The following is a 25,739-nucleotide window of genomic DNA, read 5'->3' as shown; positions in this document are numbered from 1 at the left end:
AAAATTTCTTGCAATCTGCACATAACCGTGAAAGATTGGGTTTTCTTATGGGCTGGTGTTTGATTCCATCTGCAAAATGCTCAGATCCCTAACAGTTTATGTGTAAAACCTGGCACCATGGACTTTATAGCTGAAAAAAGAAGTGACTAACTCCATCAATAACTAGAACATATTTCAGGATTCAAAATTAGCAGCATATACTCTAGGCCAGTGGTTCTTAACCTGGGTTCGATCGAACCCTAGTGGTTCGATGAGTCGGTCTCAGGGGTTCGGCGGAACCTCTGCCGCGGAGATAAAGACACACTTGTGTAAAGTCGTGATGACGCGCCGCTTTGCCATCACTTGCTGCAGAGGATCACGTTACATTGCTTAGCCAATCAGAGCTGCGGAGGAGCCCTGATTGAAGGAGCTCCACTCTCAGTATGGATTTGAACATTTGTCTTTAATTACTTCAGCAAAACTCACCGTTTTTACCAAGTTCTATAGTCTAAATCTGCTCCTTAGTCGCATCTTTTCGGGGTTGCTACTGCCTCTAGTGGTGTGGGGGTGGTAACACAGCTAATATAATTACATTACTAAATCAGAATACCACAAAGTATTCTGTGTGTCGGGATGGAGGGAAAGGGGGGCGGGTGGGGGGGGGGGGTATGAGAAGGGTTTGGTGAATGCGCATATGAAACTGGGGGGTTCGGTACCTCAAAAAAGGTTAAGAACCACTGCTCTAGGGAGTCAACTATCAAATTTAAAAACGTTGGTCTTACTCTGTTATACATTAGAATAGCTACAAGTATGTGTTGGTCAAGGATTATCTTCTTTGAGATAAAGTGCAGGCCAACACATATGCTCAGGCACACACATTCTGTGAACGAACATACACATGGAGGTTAGAGAGTCTATGCACACTGAGCACCACCTGTGCCCAGGCGCAGAGTGATTGAGGATCGAAGGCCAAAATCCCTCTTCTCCACAGGAGAGAAAGACTGGCACTGGAGGGCAGGTAAACATGGAGAGAGACGAGCCCACCCTGGACCATCATATCAGCTGACATCTCACATATTAACACTTGGATGGGCAGATAGGCTTATTAACACATGCTTCTGTCTGCCGCTACCTACCACACACACACGCACACGGACACACCCACACACACACGCACGCACACACACACACACACACACAGTTAAATCCGTTTCCACAGAGAGCAGATTTCTGGCCCATCGTTTCCATTCTGTCAGGGTGGAGACATGAAGGTGATGGCAAGTGTACTGAGGCGATCTCAGGATTAGCAACACTATCATGGGTGGGAAATGGTGAGACCAGGAGTTTAGGCTGCTATGTGTGAATGGAGGGAGGGCTGCTTAGTGAAAGGGCGGGGCTGGGGCTTTTAAGCTAAAGGTTGATCACCAAGGGGTGGAAAAGCATACGTTAGAGAAAATAGCAATTAGATGTCGGTGACATGATTTCAAAAGATCAGAATTTCAAACACAACTAGTGGAAAACCTCTGTAAAGCAAGCTACAATTTCTGCACTTCTATTTACAGTGAAACATAATTTGGATGTTTTTCTATCAGATTTGAATACATTTTTTTTGCATATTTAGAAAAAGATGTTTTGACATGAAGAAAAAGAAACTGGTCCAAAGTGAAGCAATTTGTTTATGTGTGTGTGAGTGAATGTGTGAATGACTGAATGTAGTGTGAATGCTCTGGGGTCCTCTGGACTTAAAGCAGAAAACAAGTTAAATATTTTCTATGCACTTTATGTGACTACAGTCCTAGGAATAAAGAACATAGAAAATAATAGGTACTTTTTCTGATTCCAGTTTGGTTTTTAATCGCACTATAGTCATATTGAATACCTTGGGAATCACTCCCTGATTTTATATTAAGACAAGAAGTTGTCTTTGGACCAGTGTGTTTGAAAAAGAAACTGCTCATTCAGTAATATGTACAGCATTAAATTGACCTTCTGTATTAGAGAAAATAACCTTGGTGTTATGTTTTACCAGGGGATGTCAAGCAAATCCCAATTTAAGGACGTTCCTAGGATTTCCAAAATTACAAGTATTCTGACCAGGAATTAAAACAGTCCATGCATTTGTTACTTCAAGGAACAACTGTTGTAATTCTTTATTATCAGGACATCTACAAAATGCAATTAAAAACCTACAGCTTACCCAAAACGCAAGAGAGTGCTCATGTTTTCCATATTTAAGCTTTCCTTCATTGGCTCGCTGTTAAATCCAGAACAGAATTCAAAACTCCCCTTCTGGATATGGAAAGATTATGATTTCAGAAGCTCAGTTTTATTTGGTTTGTATTTTCTTATCTTTTCAAATATGAGAAGAAAGAAAAAGAATAAGACCCTTCGTATGACTGTAGCATCAATGTTTCCACTGACCTGCATGTTGCCTCTAGCAGTTTTTCTGTACAGTATGTCATGTTGACATCAGATGAGTGTCTCATCTCTGAATCCCTCTTCACTTCTATGTTTTACAGCTGCTTTCCAAATGTGACAACTGATAATGATGAGGCACATGTGGGATCCATCCAATTAAAACCATTTAGTGTCAGCTCTTCTGCATCAAAAAAGTGAGGGAGAGTCTGCTTTTTTCATTTCTTCTGTTGCTGTTGAGTCTTTAGATATAAAAATAAAATGGTAAACAGCTTGTAGAGTGCTTTATCAACCCCAAACCGCTTCACACTACATTCATTCACAGATTCACACACACGGATGGTGGCTATCTACCACATTGTAGCCACAGCTGCCCTGGTGCAGTCTGATAGAAGCGAGTCTGCCATGTGGCCCTCTGATGTCACCAGTATGATACTTCCTCTGTGTAAGCTGAACCTTATAATTTGTCTATCTTCCATTTGATTGTTTATGCAGTTTTCCTAACCAAAGAATTTTGAAAGGGGTACTATATGAAAATGACTTTTTTCCGCTTTACGTCATTTTATGATGTTTTTCTGTCATCAAAACATGCCTTGATTTTTTCATGCTTATTTGAGAAATCTTAAACAGCTGCGCTGCCTGGTGCCGTAAAGCAGTCTCCCCTCGCTTCCCCAACTCAGCTCCACCAGTAGCAGCAACTAGCAAGCACTTGGTGGAACTGCACATCTCCTGAGCATGTTGTACGACCTACTTCTGTCAAAAACCCCAGGAAGATTTTGAGAACATAGATATTTAACATCATTACCCACAACTAGAGAAAACAGTATAGTGTTGAACTTACAAGGCTGTGGCTACCCTACCAGCATTAGTCCATTGCTCAACAACTCATTTTGATGGTCACAAAATAAGCAGTGTTACCACAGAACAAAGGATGACAGACTGCTGAAATACAAGTGGATCTATGTTGAGAGAAATCATTCCAGCTGATGAAACAACTGCTACATGCAACAAAATGACAAAAATATTCAAGGAGCAAAGACAATAAAAACTTTATTTACAATCTAATACTATTTAAAGAGGGTGTTAAGTATTTTACAGGTACGTAGTATTATTTTACAGCAAAATAAAAAAAAACAACTTACTTTCAGTTGTTATATTAGTTTTGATTTTGCGTCATAGTGCACTAGTTGTCTTTATTCATTGGTTTGTGAACAGGAAGAAGTGCAGACTAGAATGGAAAAAAAATGCAGCAAATGGATCAAAGTCAGGAATTGCGTCAGAAAGCTGCATCAGGGACTACAGGAAAACATAAAGCTGAGTCCATTCCATTGAGGCCAAGACAGAAACAAAATGACAACTGCAAATGAAGCCATATCACTTGGTTTGAACTTTATAAGAGATCATTCCATGGACACAGAGAGGTGGACGATAGCCCAATTCACAAATCTGAGAAGATTAATGCCAGAAATGTTAAGCTATCCTATTCTAAAGAGCCCAGTAAAAAGATGCCTTGTGGCTGTGCAGATGTTTAGCAGTGTGGATGTATGCAAGATCTGGAGAAGTGTGTGTGCTGCAAGACAGCAGCTAAGTGATTAAGGAAATGCTGTGTAACCCTGTGCCATATTTAGCCGCAGTGGGGTGTCCTACCCCCTGCCATCTCCCTGAGGCCCAGTGCCAGATGTTGGAAGCTGCTGCAGCATACATTGCAGAGCATATTGACAGCAGAGTGGCATAGCATGCATTTGTAACGTGTCCCCTCTACCCCACCATCAGCCCCACCAAGTGCTGCTTATTAACATGGAAAAACAACAAAACACACATTAATAGCTCGGTTCACCACATGGATATGATAGTGGCATTTCATTTATGTTTGAATAGGAATTAACCAATTGTGTGTTTGCTCTTCTGAATAGTTTTAGAATCAAGTGCTATCAGGTGTTTGTTTCAACTGATGTTGTGACTTTCTAGCCTTCCAATTTTTACCAAATAATGTTCATAAGTCTTTCAGCTGATATGTAGGACTACATAGCATGAACCCCTGTTTCGTAAAATATAAAAAATTGTTTTTCCCAACATAAGTAATTGGTTGATTAAGAATAATTTAATTTACAAAACAACTAGACTTGTTGAAAATAACTTAATCTGGATCTCTATGGTTACCAGTTTAGCTAATCAAAGAAAATCTAACATGTTGCACGAGACAACCTTAAAGCACAAACTGCATGTAACCAGACAAAGAGAGCAGCTGTTCCTCACCGTCAAATAATTAAATCATACAAATATTTAAATGGGGATATAAACTAATGTTTACCATTTCCTTCAATTTTTTTGTTGTCCTAGAAACATTAAAAAAGTTGCAAATATTCATTCAAATCATTTTCAGTGGCGCCTGGAAGCTTTTTACCCTGTATGCGATTCTATTAGGGCCATGGGTTAAGAGAGATATTCAAACATTTAGAAATGATTTATGATGTAATTTAAAAAAAAAGAATTTAAAGCTCTGCGGAAGCTTTTGAGATTAATGTTGAGTTCAATTGGATCACATTTGGTTCCTCCTTTAGGTATTGTAAACTCCAGCATTAACTTCCAAGTTCTCCTGGATTTTTTTTTTTTATTTTGTTTAGGCCTAACTGAAATTTGTTGTTTTAGTCCTATCAAGTAAAATCTTCTGATTTTTAAAATGTCAAATATCGATAAGTATCTCTTAGTATCACAACTGTGGCAAGAAACAGGAAATGACCAAAGGTTTTGCTTTTATATTTAAAGAATAGCCCTAGAATTAGATTACCCTATCTGGAGGCAGAGTAAACATGCTTTGGCAGATATAGAGAAACTCAGACAAAGCAAACCCACTGATCACCCTGCAGATGTTGCACTCAAAAGTGTTGCCCAATTAGTCATTCTTTCTCCTTCTTCCAGCTCCCACTTTTTTATTCTCTCTTTCTCACTCGAGGACACTCTGCCAGAGGCTGACCAAGATAAAGTTTTGACTGGCAGGAACATTTGTTTTAATCAGGTGTTTGCAGACGCTTCCATGACCTCCATTAGTTGAAGTTTTAATTGAAATTAACCCCCACTACTACCCCAATTAACCCATGTCCCCCCTGACTGGCACCCGCTCTCATCCCGAGGATCTGTTTCAGGATGGGGGGAATGGGAAGTTGAGGGGAGGGGAGCGATGCCGAGAAGATGGTGTTGTCACCCGAGGAGAGGCAGTATCACATTGAGTGCACTCCAACTGTTCCTGGCATGCAATGAAGCCCCAGGGAGCCTCCTGTCTCTCAGTCTACAACATTCCAGCATGGAGGCTACACATGGCTTAGTTTTGACCAGCAGGAGGTGTGGAAGATAGGTGGAAGGATCAATCCAAACATGGCACAGGATGATGATGTCCCATGGTGGGGCAGTCACTGCAAGGGGACATGGTAAAGCTGTAAAATGAGAGTGTGATGAAGGAGGAGGGAAGCAAGGAAGCAGGTGGTATTTACTGTATAGCCAACTTTCCATCTTAAACCCCCCTGCAAGAGATAAGAGTGTGTGCTGCCTCTCGGCTTGTGGAAGGGTTAGAGTGAGGAAGCTCAGAAATGAAGGAGTGTGCACAAGCTGAGACTGCACATGCACAGAGTTGAAGCATGTTTGTTTTGCAATTATCTGTGTCTATGGTCTACTTGAATTATTAGTTTTCATTAGAATTATAATCTCCATACAATTTAAAGATGAAAAACTCACATGTAGCGCAGTTGTGAAATGCCCATGTCATTCATTAAGATGGCGCAGTTCTAAGAGCAAAGGGCTGAGTTTGGGACGACTTCACCATCTTAACTATTGGGATATTCTTAGTTCCAACTTGATGGTGTATAAACTGTACCTTTTTCAGTACTGCTCCAGCTGCTTTACAAGTATTAATAGGTGCCTTCATTTGATGTATTACAGGTTTATTCCAAAATAGATTAAAGTTTTTCCCCAAAATTTTATGCAAATAGTGAGAATTATGAAGTTGATTTATAAAAAATTTAAATCAACCAAAATAAAAATTTGACCCATATGTTCACAGTCTTTGCCCCCATCTACATCAAAGGACTTTAAATCCAGTCCTGCAACTTTCACATGTGAAGCAGACACATCTAAGTTAGGCCTGTCATGATAAATTCTGCTGGACGATTAATTGTCTAAAATATTATTGCGATAAACGATAATATTGTTTCAAGACCTTTTGACACTGATTTAATGGAAATGGCTTAATAATGCATTCAATTTTCTGCCATAGATAGATACACTTTATTTTGAAAAGAGCTGATAAACTAAACAAGAAATGGAGTACTAAAATCACCAAAAACAAAACTAAAATGGATTCTCAGCCTCCATTAACAAAAAACGTACTTGAATCAAAACTAAACAACATAAAGCCAAAGTGGAAATAAATACTGCATTCAACCAAAAGAGTGCAGATTATGAAGTCTGTATATTATATTGCCCTTCAGTAATCACTAGATTTAAATAGAGAATATGGGCACATCCGAATACCTAATGCAATAGTTCATACAACACAATTTTTTGCCCCTATTTTCCCGTTAAGACAATCTTAGATGTTGGCCGATCTAAGATTGTCGCTGGTGATTTCGTAACCGATCATCCTGCAGTGCGCTCCGATCTAAATCAGGGGTTTTCCCCGACTGGGAGCTTAACGCTCAATATGACAGGCAGCCAATCAGAAAGCGCGGATTCTCCTCCGTGCTTTCTGAGGGGAAATAACGGAGGGGAATCCCAAACAGCTAACACAGCGCAATCGGAGATGATATGTGGAAACAACAATGATGTTTTCAACATTTCATGGAAAGAATGTAGAAATGACAAGGGGAGGAGTTGGAGCCAAATTGCTACTGCAGTTGATAAACCCGGTAACTTTTCAGATGTTCTTCGTTGTGACATAAATAGGTTATAATGATGTTCATTCAGTCAGGACTTTACGCTGACTCTAGCCACAGACGTCACAGGTAGGTTCTAGTAAAGCATTGATTAATGCCTGGTTTTAAAATTAGTTTACTGGACTTGTACCCAGTGGCGCAACTACACATTATTCAGGTGGATGCGAAAACATAAATCCCCCCGCCCCCCGAGATGACATACCTGAAGGCAGTGGCGGAGCCAGAGGGGGGGCCAGGGGGGCCAGTGCCCCCCCTGTCATCTGATTGGCCCCCCCAGTGGCCCCCCCAGATGATTGACATGTAACAGCACCAGGTTATTCCTGTACATTATTTGGAATCATTCTAAGTCAACCTAATATCTAAAGAAGAAAAACAATAATAAATATATCAAAAGAAAATGTATAAAACTTTATATAAGTCCATGTGATGACATAAATAAATAGATTTAGATCAGGCGCGATACCAGCCTCCTTTGTACTCATAAAAACAAGCTGAAATTCTTGTCCTGGGTGTTTCAGTTGTGCTGCGCTGTGGTGCAACTCAAAGGCTAAAGCACTTCATACCTGGTGGTGATGGTAAAACACCAATAAGTTATTTATTGATCCTCCGCAAAAAAAAGAAAAAACCGAAGAGGGGCCGACGATGTTCATAGTTTGGAGCAGAGGTGGCGCTAGACTTTTTTCGTTGTCCGTCAAAGAAAAAAATAATTTTATTTCCAATTTGTAGTCATCAAACAAAACATTTATTATTTCTCTGTTAGAACGTTTTTGAAATCAGGTAACATTTCACGAAATGACGTGATTAGAAGACGACAGAACTCTGATCGTTTCCTGATCCCTCAGCGGGAGAAAAACTCCGCAGAAGCGGATCAGCTGAGCTAGAAGCTCCAAAGTCTCTGGTCCGTTAAAGCGTCCAGATCAGAGATGATTCTCTGACTGATATTGTTCTTAGTATGATTAATAATGAGCTCCACGATGTTCTCTGTGCGTAAAGTTGAAACTGTCTGCGCACCAAGTGGTCAGCTGATCACAGTCTGGACAGAAACCAGCGAACTGCTCTCTGTTCTTATCAAGACGAGGTGAGGAGGGAATCTGACATATTAACTCAGTTAAGTTTTTACTGGTTTTGTTTTTAAAACACCATTAACTAAGCAGTGTAACTATATATTGTATATTTGGCGTTTGTCATCTCATGTGTGATTAGTTGGAGCGTAACGGTGGAGCATTTAAGCGCATTTATTGCCCAGCGCACTGCGCTTGTTTCTGCCTAACGGATCTGCACTTTAATTTCTTTCCTCTCTCAACAGTCAGCCTCTATTCCTCTAAACTAAAATAAGTAGATCACATTCTCTTTAGGTTTTCTCTGTGTGCTGCAAACTCATTAAATGTAAACTAATTAGAAGCCCGAACCACCATCAGACAAATAATTCTGGTCCGACCAGAACTATTTTTACCTTTCAAAACGGAGCTTCCTAACCAAGGTGTAACTCATCAACACGCTATCAGCTCCCAGTCAGAAAGACGCATTTAGTTCATTGTCCATGAGAAAGATCTTTTATTTGATTGATTTTAGTTGCCTCTGCGATGAACTCTTTGCGTAAAGTCTATCATGTCTCCATGTGCACCAGTCAAAGGTGTTAATTATAACATGTCAAATGACAGAGGGGCTTAAAAATAACCAAATATTCAGTTTGGTTATTTTTTTAAATTATAGATAGATAGATAGATAGATAGATAGATAGATAGATAGATAGATAGATAGATAGATAGATAGATAGATAGATAGATAGATAGATAGATAGATAGATGTACACACACATTTTAAATGTTGCCCCCCCAGAGGTAGTCCTGGCCCCCCCTTGGCCCCCCAACTTTAAAAGTCTAGCTCCGCCACTGGTCTTTACACTTATATGTTAAGTATAATTTGCATGATAAGTGGCTGATTTACAATTATATGTCAACCAAAATTTACATGATGATTATTATTAATTGAATTGAACATGATTGTATATAATTACAAAAGGTGAAGTGAAACATATTTAAGTGTGATTTATTTGGATAGAGGAAGTCTTTTATTTTGAAGAATGCTTAACAGGATCTGGTTCTGTCTTTTGTCACTGTCTTGCTTCTGTTGATTTTAGTTGCTAGGTAACGAACAGCTGTTGCCGTTATAAGCATGGGCCGTTTTCTCCTCAATAAAAGTTCAGTAAAAGACATCCGAGCCCTGTCTTGATTGAAGAAGCTTTCTCTCCGTAACATAGGGACTTATAATAATATCTACATATATATATATATATATATATATATATATATATATATATATATATATATAGTGAAGATTCCTGCACACCTCAACATCCCGGAATAGCACAGTCTGACCCAAACTCTTGCCCGAGTTGTTCTTGAAATCTGCCTTTGAAATACAATCATGAAGCCCTTTTATACCCAAGACTCCTGAATGACGCAAGACAAGAACTTCTAAGTTTTGGACCTCAATAAAATGATGTATAAGTGCAGGGCTGGATCCTGTTGTTTCTTATGTTTCGTAAAATAGTCACAGCATTAAATTGTCTGCGAAAATGTATACAAATAAATATAATAAGTCACAGACTGTTCCTAGCACTGTGCAATTATTAATACATTAATAATCCTAATAAATTTCCGTAATTGTAATTAAAAATTATAGTGGAAAAAGGCTTCAGAACATTTATACCACAGCAGGTATGGAAAACCACAAAAGCAAAAATTAAATCATATACAAATCCTTTAATCTCTTCATGTAAAATAAACTTCATAAGTTTTTATTTAAATATTTATGCCAGCTTGAGTCATGCAGAGCTGAGCTGATCATTTCCATAGCAACGATCAGAAGCAAGGCGTTGCACCAGAAGTCCAGTGAGCTCACTGATGAGGTCATAGGTGACATTATGTACATCACAGTAGATCAAAGAAGTTCTAATGCTTGAATGCTGGAATCTCTAAGCATCAGTCAGGATCCAGACATTTCTACATTTCTTGGAGTTTCACAATTGTGTAAAGCAACAATGTTCAGTTTTGCGACAGCGCTTGTTCCCCTGATATTCCCGGTTGGTTGGGGCATCGGATATGCCGTGACGACTGGGATGAAGAAAGTGTGCGATCGTTTTTTCCAGGTAAGGATGGCAACGAAGAAAACGATCAGAATGAAGAGGACGATCTGTTTTGGAATGGATTTCCATCCAATTCCAAAGAACGAACCGACCCGGCTGGGGAGGTTTGTTCGCTGGATGTTGGGACCTCGGACTCCATCTCGTCCTCTGAACGAGACAGTACAGAGGACGATGGTACTGTCTCTGGACAAACCGACCCGGCTGGGGAGGTTTGTTCAGAAACGATGGTACAACGTGAGGGTGAGACTGCAGTTGCAGAAAAATCTAACCCGGCTGGGGAAGATTGGTCTGCGGCTGATCTCGCAGCCAAAGCTGTGGCTGAAGTGACAGCCAAAGCTTTGGTTTCGCTGGTCCCATCCTTACAGGATAGTAGTCCTCTGAAGGCCACTTTCTCAGGGTCCTTTGAAATACAACGTTTCCCGGACGGGGATCGTTGTATTTCAGAACACAACAGAGTTGCTTGTTTGTCCGAAAAACCAGCTCTAAATGTAAATGTCTCTGTTGCTGTCGAGGTTTCCTGTTCCCCTGACGTTAATGCAGTGGATGGCGTTGGCTCAGATCTGCCAGATGTAGGGACGACATCTGCAGGACCAGGACAAGAGGAGGAGAACTTCAAGTTCTCCAATGAGCTCCAGAACAGCTGGGTGAACGCTGCCTTCCAGAGCGTCCTAAACTTGAGCGTCACCAAGCGGTGTCTCGCTCAGGAAAGGGTTTTTCTGGAGGCATCGTCCATCCCCTGCTGTGGGAGTCTCCTCCTCTCAGCTGTCCGCCAGCCCGGCAAGCATTTTAGTCAGGAAGACCTTTCCCCAGTTCTGATGGAGCTGAGGGAGAAGAAGCTGCCATCAGGCGGGGAAAGGATTTCGACACAAAAAGTTTGCTGGAGTCTGTGCTGGTCTGGCTGGATTCGTTTGGTGGCGACACAGATAGAGAGTTGTATGACAACGACTCCTGCTCTAACTGTGGAGCCACTTCCCTCAGGCTCCTGAACGACGGCGCCCTCATTTCACTTCCACCAGTATTATTTTCAACCAGTATTTCTATACTGCTTGAATACTGGTTGGATTTGGCGTGCAAACGCCGTTGTTCAGGCTGCGGGTCACCCTGGCAGAAGAAACACTGTCTGACCGATAACAAGGTCCTGGTGTTTTTTCTGCATAGGTTTACCAGGGAATACCGAACAAAAGCCACTCAGACCATCGATGTGCCTGCAGAATGTGGGACGGAGACGTACCACCTGTCCTCCGTCATCTGTGGGGATCCAAAGCAGACAGACATTTACTGTACTTAATGAAGGGAGAACGAACCGTGAAGGCAGACAACGAGCATGTCTTCACTGCAGACAGCGACTGCAGTGAAGACATGATCAACAACGGTTTCATTTACATTTACGAAAAGAAGTGATCAGACACCAGAGGTTAGTTTCTCCAGCCCCTCCTCTGGAAGAAGACAAAGGGCCCTTTGGAAAGGAGCTACAAATATTAACATCGGAAGAAGAAAAGAATCCTAGAAGATCTAATTAGTAATCATTTTGAGCTGGAGAAATCTGACTGGGACCAAACATGTGTCTGATTTAAATTTATGGGACAAAATGTAAAAAGATTTGACAGGTTTCTCTCCGGGCACTCCGGCTTCCTGCCACAGTCTGAAATCTCCACTGAAATGATCCAGTAGGCCAGGGGTCACCAACTCCAGTCCTCAAGGGCTACCTACCATCCTGCAACCTTTAGATTCACCTCTGCTCCAAAATGTCTGAATTTCCTCACCAGCATTCATTCATCTCTGCAATAGGCTGGAAATGAGCAGCTTATTTGATCCAGGTGTGTTTGAGCAGAGACACATGTAAAAGTTGCAGGACGATAGATAGATAGATAGATAGATAGATAGATAGATAGATAGATAGATAGATAGATAGATAGATAGATAGATAGATAGATAGATAGATAGATAGATAGATAGATAGATAGATAGATAGATAGATAGATAGATAGATAGATAGATAGATAGATAGATAGATAGATAGATAGATAGATAGATAGATAGATAGATAGATAGATAGATAGATAGATGGATGTACACACACATTTTAAATGTTGCCCCCCCAGAGGTAGTCCTGGCCCCCCCTTGGCCCCCCCAACTTTAAAAGTCTAGCTCCGCCACTGCCTGAAGGGTAAAACTTGCTACATTTACCTCGTCACGTGCGCGAGGTGAAGGAGCGTAAGGCGCGCTGAAGTGTATGGGAAAACATAATTGGCACGCCGCCCCCCTCCAGACGGGGTTTTGATGCCCCCTCTGATGCTGCGCCCCTATACGTTGCATGCGCTGCATACCCACTTTTTGCGCCACTGCTTGTACCTATTATTTTGTGCCCATGTGGCTGGACACCACACAGCATGACAAACCCGATCGAACTGTTATACCTAGGATTTCTGTCGGCTAATTTGTCTCTCAGGTTTTGAAAATGGGCCGACAACTCGTGTAGTGTGCGCTGGACATTAGACTAAGGAAATTAGGAAGGTAGGGTCAGTGGAGAGCACCGGAGCTGAGCCTTTTTTTCATTCAGTGTCATCAATAGAAAGAAAAAATGGCAGGAAGAGACGATAAAGCCGATAATTAAAATGAGGTCGATAGGTTTAATTTATCGTGCGATTATTTGATTTATCGTTTATCGTGACAGGCCTAATCTAAGCGTTTCAGGACACTGGACCTCGAGGTCTGGGTTAGAAGACACTCCTGAGTGAAACCACAGACATTTATCATATCTGTGGTTCCTCCACATCAGAACTGTTGTGTTTCCACCAATACAACCTCTGGCTTTTTCTAATTGGAAGATGGGCTGGATGAATGAACAGGAACTAAAGGTGGGCTCACAATGACCAGCATCCATTTAAAAGGAACCAGTTTCCTTTTGTCATCCATTGTAAATGTAGGGTCTCAGTGGGATTAATGCCTGTCTAAAGCAAATTTTGGGCTTAGCATGGACAGGTCAACACAGAGCAACCAGTACACACAGACTCGTACCTAAAGGCAATTTAGAGCAAACAGTTAAATTAACACTCATGGTTTTGTACTGTGGGAGGAAGCTTGAGTATACAGAAAGAACCAATACATGAACAGGTATGCATGATGATGATTGTATGGCAATTCTTACTGACAGTATCAGTCACCAGCTATTAAGCTTATGAAGTTTAAAATAAATGGGTTATAACAGTTTGTGAATGAGTGTGATTTTAGTACTACTGAAATATCTGACAGTTGAGCAAATATAAGAACACCACTCCACTTTGGACTGATTTTCTGCTTCATGCTAACACCCACTTGTCATTTTATGTCATCTTCTTTTCTTGCTTTTCTCAGAACCCTGATTGGGTCATTTTGGGTGTTTGTTGTACACTGGAAGTAATGTTTGCAAATGAAAATGTAAGAAAGATTATTCAATCACACATCTGTAGAGGCTTGAACATTGCTTGAAGTTGGCTGATTAGTGATAACAGAAACTAGGACAGTTTGTGTGAACATCCTGGGAAGAGAGAGAAAGGCACACACACTGACAGGTTCACAATTTAAGAGATGAACTTACCTGAAGATGCTTTCCCTGTTCTTGGAATGATTCCCAATCGAGGTTCCCATCACTGCAGCTACAACCATCGAGGAACAAATTACAGTTGGGGATTAGGATTGGGGAGGGGGGACAACCCAGTGTTTTATCAGTGGGGCCATGTTCTGTCTGCCGAGCCGCTTATATTTCAGGTAAACATAATCCAGATTCGACACTAGCGGGGGTAGATTCAATTAAGATACAGAGACAACTTTGTTAATACAGCCGTATCTTAATACCCCGGCCACAGCTTGTAATGAATCTGGGCCCAGGGGCAGGAGCTGGGAGTCAGGGACAGGGAAAGAGTTTGACAGTATTCAGTAGCCATATAGCTGCTGGAATTACAGTTATGGGATGCCCGTGGTGTGCTGTGGAAAGGTAAAGTTAGGAATCTTAACTATTTTTCATGTTTTCTGTCCATTTGTTCTTCCTGTATTCCATTGAAGGAGACAAACTGATAACATCTAAAGTTCTCCTTTTATAATAATAAGTCTGGGTAGAGATTATTTATTTATAACTGTCTATCATTCAGTGCTTGTATGTTCAGATTATGATGTTAAGAACAGAAAGCCAAAAAACAGTCAATATTTTCTTGTGTCACAAAGTGTTCTACCATAACTCCCCAAACCATTAGATCAACTTTTTGCCAAAAGAACAATGATAGTACTAAGAAGTATATATTCTTTATCTGGTTTTGTATGTTTCTATTTTGAATCAATGTTGATAGGTGTTTTGATTCCCAAGCAAATCATGATTAAGGCTGAGTCCCATTTCATCTCTTGCCACTCACTCATCCCCCTAAAGCCCAGGTTGGTGTTAGGGTGAAGTGTTGGGGTGCCTCAGTTATTTCTATGGAAACATTATTGTTCCAATTACATCATATTTTGAGATAGATATAATTGCATTTCAATCTGTATATTGTCATGATTCATGTCCTGTCCATCCTGTGTTTAAGCACTCGTTCTGCTCACCTGCCACACCTGATTACTTACCTGTTCCACCTGGGCCCCGCCCTACTTAAACCCCTCTCAGCCTCTGCCTTCTTGTGAGATTATCGACAGCCACGAGCCAGTAGAGATTCAGCGGTTCCTTCCAAGTCTTCAGCGTTTCTACGACCCTTTCCTGTCCACGGATTTACCTCTTCTGCCAAGCCCTTCACGGATCCCTTCTGTTCTGGATTTCTAAACCCTGACCCAAGCTCTACCTCATGACCACCAAGAATTGCTTGCCCCTCAAGCTAAGTTTGCTCTCTTTGTCCTCCTGTGTATGACCTCTGCCTGATTATCGTCAAAGTCCCTGGGTGTTGCCTTTTGGATGTCCTTGTGGAGATCTTCATTACTTCCACAGAAGCCTGTTCAAACTGGTTACCTGCACCTCCCTGTAGTCAGACTCTCAGTTCCTCTGCTCCACCCATCCACTGCTCTACGACCTCATCCTGAGCAGCAACCAGAATCTTAAAATAAATTAAACTTGTTTGTTTCCTTTGCGTACTCCTGTGTGTGGTCAAATTTTCGGGTCCCTACTGAGTGTCCTTACAGTATATGCCATGTTTGAAAATTAGTCTACTCGATGAAAGCCAGCTATTTCAAAATGACCATAAACCAAGTAGTTCCACAACATAAAAGAATAAGTGCCAAATGATGGGGGTATAGGAGAGCGCATGAGTGCTAGTGGTAAGAAATTTCCTAGGAAATGATATTCAAGCATAGAACTAATTGGGGGAAAAATAAAAAAATTCCTGTACTGTAAAGTTGATCGCTGGGTTTGTAAATGTCATCAGGAATTCTGTTCCAGCCCATCAAGATAATTACTCAATTGTCATATTGATGAGATGTTTTTAAAATTCAAAACTCTTACTCTGATTTTAGGTGTGGCTCAATTGGTGAATTAAATTCACCAACTGACTCTCAGCTGGTCAGTTTCAGCTGAGAGAGTGAACAGTTGGCAGAACCAGAGCACATCTCATCCTTCTAGATGTTAATATTTATTGACAGGAGTAGGCTGGTTTTAGAACATTAGAAAGGAGATTGGAAAAAGAGGGCTCTCTGGGCTTAAACCTTAGGACGTGTATTGCTGTGTAAATCAAATGAAAAATTGAGATATGAAACAAAGGTAATCATAGTGACAGGAGGTTGGGGGAAAATGAAGGAAGTGTCTGAAAACTGTGTGCTTCTGTAAACTTGTTTTTGCATTCATATGTGGGCAGCTCTTTGCATGAGAAAATAAGAGCAGAAAAGGGGAAAGCAAGACTTCATGCAGTGAGAGATGATGCAAAAAGCCCTGGCTGGGACAAAAGTGCTACCACAAGCCCAAACATACAGTCCCCACTTTGATGCAGATCAAAGTGGATTGAAAAAGTAAAGTTCCAGTCTACCAAGGAAGGTCAGTTTGGTAACCAGATTTTGTGTGTTAAGATGAGCCCAAGCTCCCCTCATACATGTGTTTTACTTGTAAATCAGGCCTGAATGGTTCTAAAGTGAGTTTTGCAATCTTGCAAAGTAAAATGCCAGAGAAAACTTCTATGTATGTGTGTAAATAAATCAGTTTGTGCTCGTAAATCAGCATGTGTAGTTGTAAATAAATTTTGCCACCTTGAGAATGTAAGAATTTTATGTTTGTGCAGCAAAAGGTAAGAATTTTTGTGTGCAAAATGAAGATGTAAAACATAATTACACAATGTGTTAACGTCCCTTTCTTTACAGAAATAAAGCAAAAAAAAGAGAAAAAAAAAAAACTATTGTGATGTTGCTTATGAGTTTCAACCTGGATGTATGAATTTTGACTGGGTTTGCTCCCTTTCAGCTGATTGATAAATATGTCAATCACAATTTTAACAATCAAATCAGAATGCAGATGGGTTTGGCTGTCAATGGAATGGAGGAGGGTTTGGTAGGAGGCCAGGTCGGATGTTTGACTCCACTTTATCACAAACACTAATTACTATTTTTGGCATTGAAGGCGTCACAAACAAAAGGTTTTAGTTTTCCCAGCAGTATAAATAACAGAACTGCTCAAATCTCTGTAATAGTAATTCACATTATTTTTTCAGTGCAATGCAGCATCCATTCTATACCCAAGGCAAATTTCTTTCAGGACAATAAAGTTTCTTATTTTATATTGCTACTGGAAACACTACAGGGTGAATATATGTTTAAATTCAATTTGTAGCAATGAGTGTCATAAGGTGTGGTGGTAGATGGTGAAGAGAGACGCTGAGACCCAGGTCTGATGAAGATGATGGTGATTTAATGAATTACAATGCTCAAAAACGGTCCAGGACAGGCAGCACAGGAGAGAACTAGAGCACACGGCTAGTTACTGGCAGCACTGACACGAAGACTGAACATAGAGCGGGTTTAACCAGGACTTAACAGTACAACTGGAACGACTTCACATACGACTGACAAACAGACAGAAACAGCCGTACGTAAGACAGCAATAGACAAAGACCCAACGAGAAACACAGACAACAGGTGGGACTAAATACACTCGGGGTAATCAAGGGAACAAGACACACCTGGGAGACAATCAACGGGGAAGACGCAGAGACGGAGACACAGGAAGCAAACTGAACACAAAAAAAACTCTAAAAATAAACACACAGAAACACGATCATGACAATGAGCTCATGGGATTCTGCTGTGTTAATTTAGTTAAACAGGGTTTAGAGTCCCAGTTGACAGCATTTCAACTAAAAACCTAGAGGTTGGAGTCCTTGTCAAACGGCGTTTTTTACTAAAGTCCCAGAGGGTTAGAGTCCCAGTTAAACGACGTTTGACTGAAGTCCTAAAAGGGGTGCGGGTTTTAATGTTTTTATCTTTTTTAATCTTTTTTTTAAAAATCTCTTTACCTTTCTTACTGCTTATTCGATGTCACATGCTTTTTTTATTATGTATAGCACTTTGAAATGCCTTGCTGCTGAAATGTGCTATACAAATAAAATTTGATTGATTGATTGATTGATTGATTGATTGATTCTGTGTTTCTGTGTAGTTATTTTGAGGTTTTCTGTGTTTAGACCCTTTCCTGTCCTGTCTTTCCTGTTGATTGCTTCCCAAATGTGTCTCATTTCCTGATTACCCTCCCTGTGTATTTAAGTCCACCTGTTGTCTTTGTTCCTTGTCAGATCCTTGTCGTTGGTCAGATGTTACGGTGTATTTGTCAGTCAGTCGTTCACAGTAGAACTGAGAAGTCCTGTGGCGACTTCAGCTCTCGTATGCAGTCACTAGTCAATTCAGATCAATGCAAAAATACTTTATTTTATCCCAAAGGGAAAAGAAATGTTATTGTAACTCATATTAATTCAGACTCTTCAAAAAGTTATTCTAGATAGTGATGGCTGTTGGCGCAGTCTGTATTGCTGTGAATCTGAAAAAGCCTCTGACTGAAGTCTCTTTGTTTCACAAGAGAGTCTCATGAAGGTAAGGTCATTTTATTTATATAGCACATTTTCAGCAACAAAGCAATTCAAAATGCTTTACATGAGTTAAAGGGAAATGCAAACAAAATAACAAACCAAATGAAAGAAAAATAATCGAATGTTGTTCTAAAGTATGTAAACTAAGTGCTCCTGTTCAGGGTTGCTAAGTATCTAATACCATTTCTAAATAGTGAGTACTCTACAGTTTCTGATAAAATAACCTAAAGAGTGACTGATCTAATTCCTTTTCTGGGTTAAAGTGAGTACTCCACAATTCTAAGTTTGTTCTAAATCATTTTCTGGGTTAAAAGTAATATAAACTAAGCAGTGACTGTTCCTGTTAAGTATTTCTGGATTCCAAGTTTGCAGTTATTGTGATTCCATTTCTGGGCTGTATAAATTGATCTAAATGGTGCGTACTCCACAATTTCTGATATTACTAATAATCTAAAATAATCCTTTTCTGGATAAAATGGGGAGTACTCCACCGTTTCTAAAACAAAAAAGAGGAATGGACACAATGGGGCAGGTGGCAACAATCAGACAAAACAAAGGTGCAAAACAAAGACACCAGTGAAGGCGGTGACGTCAAAGGGCCACAAAGAAACATTACTGAGCGCCCTGGCAGAGTCCGATAAGATGTTATCAAGGCATGATGTCCTTAGGAGCATTCAGCTTCGCAACTCCATGGAAATGGGAGGGGTGAGGTGGGAAGGAGCGTTATGTTTACATATCTTCAAGGCGATTAGAAATATGCAGCCCCTCCAAGGCCACACGGGGAAAGCCAATTCATAAACAGAATGTCTTAGGTTGGGAGGATTATACATTTCAATCTTCCCTAAAGTCTCTCAGATACATCTCAGTTCCCAATCATCCAAATTAGTTTGGTCGTTCCACTGAGCCGAAACTAGCAACTTCTCCACGATCGATTCCATCCGGTTAGGGAGTTTGAGTCCTTGTCTCTGTCCACACCAACAGTCTGAGTGTTCGCTAGTTTGGTCAAGTCTGTCACAAATTTGTCGATAAGCCAGGAATTCACAAGCCCCAAACAGCAGAAATCCTGTTATCATGAATAAATCCAGGGTGAATCCCACCGGTGTGTCCCCGCAGGACAAAAGGGCTCTCCTGTGCCCAGACTTCTCGTCGAAAATTTGATCAATTGCATTTAGAGATCGGTTGACCAGATTCATAATTTGAGATTTGGAGGATGTGCAAAGAAAGGCTCCAAAAAGATGGGACAAAAACAGAGCAAGCAGGGCAGAGAGGGAGCAGAGGAAAAAAGCATCCGCCTTCATCGAGAGAGGGCTGAAGAGGATGGTCAGGGTTGGCCATAATTTTCTTGATTTTATGAAGAATGCTTCTTTGCATTGTCATCTCTAGAGATTCCACAGTTGTCCCCAGAGCAGAACTAGCCTTCTTTATCAGGTTGTTGAGTCTTTTTATGTCCCTGGTTCTTATACTGCTGTCCCAACAGCAGAAGAGATGACGCTCTCTACAATGGACTCAGAAGATCTGCATCATCTTGCTGCAAACCTTGAAGCATCTTAGCTTCCTCCAGTCTGGTCTGATTCTTCTCACTGTTGCATCTCCAGGCCAGTCTGTTGTCTGTTTGGACAACAGACTGAATACTAAGGTATTTAAATTCTTCAACCACCTTCACTTCTTCTCTCATGATGGAAATATGATTTGAACATAATTTGGAAAAGGAAGTATGTTTTTGTTTGTTCAGTTTTTGTTTCAAAAGGAAAAACTGAACTGCCTGAATGTACAAGGACCTTTCTGGTTATATTTGAAAATTGTTTTTTTATTAAATGAAATTTCAACCTGGAGAGACTCGCACAAAGAAAAAGCTGTGATTAAAAAGTTTTATTTGACATGAATGAATAAGTGTTTTGGTGCTCAGACCCCGGCAGAAGACGTAGGCGCTGTGAATTGCAATAAGCTTTGATGAGCAGCTTAGGATGAGGATCAGAGATATCCTCCCTCTATAAGGCCTGGACACTGGTGGTGGAGGCCAAAGAGAGGATGGAAGCCTGAAGGAGCCAGGAGAACAAGGGTGGAGAAATGGCGGAGGTGGGTTGAAACTGGACTGGTGGAGTCACATATGGAGGGCCCTTTAATAGGAGGCTTGTTTGATGATTGGCTACGATGAGGTGTGATCTGCTTGAGCACCTGCCCCTTTTGCTCCTTGCCCCCAAGTGCCCTTTTGGTTACATTTTATAAATGTTTTTTTTTTTGGTATTATTTTCTAAGCCCTCTTGACACATAACATGTACTAAAATAATTTGTTTTTTGTTTTTTATGTACTACATAATAACCCCCCACCCCTTATCACCTTGTTACCTTTGACCTTTTGCCCGTGACGTATGACGTAATTACCTCTCGCACAGCGAGATAAGGCGGCCAACTGGAGCTCAACGTAGCGAACGTTCCAGATTACAGAACAGTTTTTGGTGAATAAAGTGGAGTAGTTGTCAGATGACGGAAAACGTTGAAGTATCGTTTCTGCTTCAGCTCGGAGTCGCGGTTTAAGCAGAGAGGTAATGAAATGCAACAGACACCGACAGGCCTCTGCGTCTGCCTTTCTCTGAAGAACTACTGAGCGGGAGGAGACAGCCAGGTGAGGAGAAACTGTTCTTATCCATCGATTCAGTATTTCTATCATACAGACATTAGGCTGTTGTTGATGTGCTATTAGCTAACCGCTACCTAACGGCTTTGCTAGCAACGCAAGATAACTAAAAAGCTTTTTCCCTTCATCGTTAATAACAGCAATCATTCTTCAGTATTGCTTAATAAGGGGCACATCGCCCGTCCAAAACCGATCATCTCCATAATGGATATATGTTCGATCTTCTAATTTCCTTTGCTACATAATGTACATTGCATTTATTCAGGCGTTAGGTAAATGTATCTTGAAGGAGAATAACACTTAAATAAAAGACCAACAAGGATATTCATTTAGAATTAAAAATAACTCACCCTGAATTACCATGATAGATATAATGAATGTAATAAAAGCGTCATTAATGAAGGGGGGAAAAACTCAAACCAGACTTTAAGTAAGTTTAGGGTTTGGTTCGCAAAGTATGCAGTTATATATATATATTTTTCCCAATTATTCAATGGAAAAAAAATTAACCTCAGTTAAGTAAAATAAAATTGTAATCAAATTTTTTGGAATTGTAACTTCTTTTTGAAAAACTAAATGTTTTGTTTAAATAACTTTTGTCTCGTGAACTTAAAAAGTTATTTGCCAAACAAACTTTTATTTGCACACATCAGAAATATTTTGTTGCGATTTTGGGCCCTGCCCACGACGAGAAAAAAACGAGTTTTTTAAACAAAACTCGGTAGGCCTTTCTCATGGTGACATGCATTAACACTTCAATATTTGCTTTTGTTTTTTTCTTTTTTCTGCAGTTCCACATTAAAGTTTGATGCAGCTCTGCTTTCCTGAATGGACCATCTTCATCTCCACTGCAGCAAACAGGCAGCTCTTTGTTTTATAGAATACTGTACACTAAAAGGTTGCATTGTGCCCTTGTTTATATTTTTAATAGTGTAATTCTGTAAAGACAAAATATGTCTGGTCCAGCTCTGATTTACATATCTTGCTAAATTGCGGGTTTGAATATGGCAATACTTTCCTATAACAAAATAGACCTGCAGAAAGAAATTACTAATAAAATATCTTACATGTGCAAAGTTGTTGGGCTGCACAGTGGCGCAGTTGGTAGAGCTGTTGCCTTGCAGCAAGAAGGTTCTGGGTTCGATTCCCAGCCCGGGTCTTTCTGCATGGAGTTTGCATGTTCTCCCTGTGCATGGTGGGTTTTCTCCAGGTACTCCGGTTTCTTCCCACAGTCCAAAAACATGACTGTCAGGTTAATTGGCCTCTCCAAATTGCCCCTTGGTGTGAGTGTGTGTGTGTGCATGGTTGTGTGTCTCTGTGTTGCCCTGCGACAGACTGGCGACCTGTCCAGGGTGTACCCTGCCTCTCGCCCAGCACGCTAGCTGGAGATAGGCACCAGCACCCCTCCTGACCCCACTGAGGGACAAGGGTGTAAGAAAATGGATGGATGTGCTTAGTGTTTGCTTTATATAGAGATTTTCCTTAGCTTTGATTGTATATCTCACAATTTTGTTATTTATCATTGTTTATTAAACTCTGAAAGCTGTGTGGCTTTGTTAATATTCTGTCCTAGAACGCGTTTTTTTTTTTTGAGCACCTGCCCCTTCAGTGGTCTCTGCACGACCCTGATTTTTAGCATTGATCTCATGAAAAATGGAACTCCCAAGTTTTGCATCCCCAAAATAGTAAAACCTATCCAACTCATTATTAGCAACAAGCCCTATGACCAGTATATAGGACGGTATGGATTTTATTAGTACTGATTAACAGATTTGTATAGATAAAGGTACTGTTGACATACAGGTGTATATAGTTTTAAGACATTTCTTTTCCAAGGAAGTCTATGGAAGGACAATGTCGCACTTTACTCTGCAAACTTCCAACAACATGGCTGTACAGTACAGTCCATGGCAAAGCATCACCCATGTGGATATATTCTCCAAACGTTCCTTAAGATAATCCCACTACAGTGAACTTCTCCATTTAGGAGAGGAATTTTCCCATGTTTTGTTGTCAAAATCCAGTCATAACAAACCACATTCCTCCTCTCTGGCACAGCCCATATTTCAACGCTTTTATGGAAGACAATAAACACCAGACCTCAAATTATTAAGGCTGTTTGTAAAAAACAAAAAAACAAAAACAAAGCTTGCATCAGACTCAAATCTAACTAGTAGAGGTGAATTGTGGACTCAAAGTTGGTCAGGTACTGAGTTCCTCCACCTACGGAATTCATAACAAATCAGCCTCTCACCCCATTTCCTATGCCCCCACCCAATCCCTGCTCAAACTGCTTGCATTCTGTAATCCGACAGATTAATGGCAGAGCATGAAATGTGGCGTTTACATCGACAAAAGTTAAACGTTGTCGGGAAGGAGGGGCCTGCAGGCTTTGCCGCACGGATTACGTCCTGTGAAACCCCCTTAATGCCAGTATAATTTGTTAGAGGTGCCAATTTGCTGTATGCGCACTCTCTCTGGCCCACTTTGTATTCCTCCTCCCCCAAAACCAAAGCCGACTTTACAGCAACACTTCAGAGGATCTAAAGTTTGAAGAAGCAGCAGTATGCACTGGGAGGAGAGACAAAGATGCTTTCTGGGATCACTACCTCTTCCGAGCTTAAGCTCACAGTGCTAATGCCATTCCAGATTCCATGTTACAGCTGGATTTGCATAATATATTCTGAGTCAAAGACACTACAGGTGCATGGAGAAAATGAAATCTGGTTCAAAGTGTATTTGCTGGGTCACCTTCAACAGCATTCTAAAGGCACTCACAAAGAAAACCAATATTTCTTTGGGAGGTGAGGTTAGCCTCAAACCGGGCGCACATGACCAACATAGAAAACAATCTAGTATACTTTCACACAAAAATGTTATGCTTCCAGTTAACTAAATTAGAATTTTTATGGAAATGGTTGAGAGAATCCCATGTATGCACATAAATGTGGTATATCGCCCTGTCCAAACTCTGATGGGTTCATTTGGAATTGAATCCTGGTGCTGCTCAGGAAAAACGACATAATAAATGTAAGAGAAAGTGAACCAAAAAGTAAAAGTGACATGTTATTTGCAGATGTTTATCTGATCTATTTTTTTTAATTCCTTGCTGTACCTCACAGCATCTGTGTAGCCATAAAATGATATGCTCTGCTGTTCTCCAGAGTCCTTTTCAGCACTGCTCAATTCATCACACCTGTACCTGGATAACTCACTGCCTCACCTGCTGCTCACTCTGAGCAGCTTCATGTGACACAGTCTTAAATGTGAATCTGTTGTAACTGCATGAAAATGTCCAGGCAACATTGTCAGCTTTCAGATGCAAACAATGAAAGGAAACCAAATATCCGAAGATGTGAGATGTTTCTGCATTTGCCACCCAGTCAAACTAATTGTTTTAAACCAGCCTGATATAAAAGACGCAGCATGTGTTAGTGATTTTCCATTACAAATAATTAACAGCTCAAGTAGGTGCAGTTGTCATATCATGGAAGCCTCAGATTCTGAAAAATAGCTGGACTTTTTCTGTATGCAACACAACAATGGATGACATAGAAGCTGTAATAAACATTTTGCTCTTTCTGTGACTTGTCCTCAGAACCCAAAATGGAGAGACCCAGGATACGCTGCTAACAGTAAGAAGAAACTTTCTGGAGAAAATATTTCAAATGGTGGATCAGATTCCTGTAAGGGAGTCCCTGTCTTGATGCAACCAGTGACTCCAACCCGGGTCGATTAGTGACTGACCATTTCCTGACATTGCGTTTTCGGCCAAGAACCTGCTTTTTTTGAAGCAGGTTCTAAAAAAGTGGTTGGGTAACCATTCCTGATGAAAAACCTTTATAACTGAGTCGAAAGTTGAGCTGAGTAAGCGCTTGCTGAAAAGGATCATTGGATTAAAAGAATTACTTTTACATGACGTAGACGAGCAGATAGTGTGGACCATTGATGGCTGTTCCACCAGAAGACTATTTTATTCAAATTGGAGCAGATCAAATCAAACTGTTTTAGTCCTGTCCTTTGCTCACCACATTTCGCTTCAGTACTACCCATAATTCATGGGGAGGAAGAGGAGGGAAGTAGGAGGGCGGGAGGAGTTTGCTCTTTAGCATCATTCAAAGGACGTTTCCAAACTATCGCTCAAAATGACAAAGGCAAAAATGGGGGGGGGGCAAAAAAAATGGGGGAATAAAGGGGGTTGGTAGCTTGGAACAATCATACTCATTCACACCTCTAGTGCCAATCCCTTCATCCCCACATCTTTCCCCTCCCTCCCTCTCTGAGTCCTCCAATTAATCGCAGTGAAAACATGTCTGATTGAATCTTTTCAAGCAAATCCTCAGGCTTGGGCTTTTGTTGGTACACTCTTTGTCAACATCTATTAAAACAGACCTTTAATGCACCCGCCCTGGCCATCTTCCTTTTGAAATATGGAGGGAACAGACAGGAGTTGGTGCAGAAAAAAGAGAGTGAGGAATGAAAAAAAGTACACACCAAGGAGGGAAGGATGGAGGACAAAAACCTCCAGTGTTCACTGATCCCACCGTCTGCAACTTTAATCAACTGTATGCTAGACCGCTCCTCTTCCTCCCTCTGTCTTTCAGCCTGACTCATTGTCTCTCTGT

The 25,739-nt window shown here is 40.7% G+C and overlaps 1 long non-coding RNA gene across 1 annotated transcript; it reads left to right on the top strand.

Moving 5' to 3' along the window:
* The first annotated feature begins 12,440 nt into the window (after positions 1–12,440).
* Positions 12,441–15,552, top strand: LOC145554691 (uncharacterized). The gene is made up of 2 exons (XR_014090675.1): positions 12,441–14,871; positions 15,018–15,552. It is a non-coding gene; the product is annotated as an uncharacterized LOC145554691 (long non-coding RNA).
* The last annotated feature ends 10,187 nt before the right edge of the window (positions 15,553–25,739 follow it).

Source organism: Poecilia reticulata, chromosome 13, assembly GCF_904066995.2.
Source record: "Poecilia reticulata chromosome 13, P_reticulata-male-v2, whole genome shotgun sequence".
Taxonomy (NCBI): domain Eukaryota; kingdom Metazoa; phylum Chordata; class Actinopteri; order Cyprinodontiformes; family Poeciliidae; genus Poecilia; species Poecilia reticulata.
Note: the sequence above shows the minus strand (reverse complement) of the source record. Positions and strands in the feature narration are given on the sequence as shown.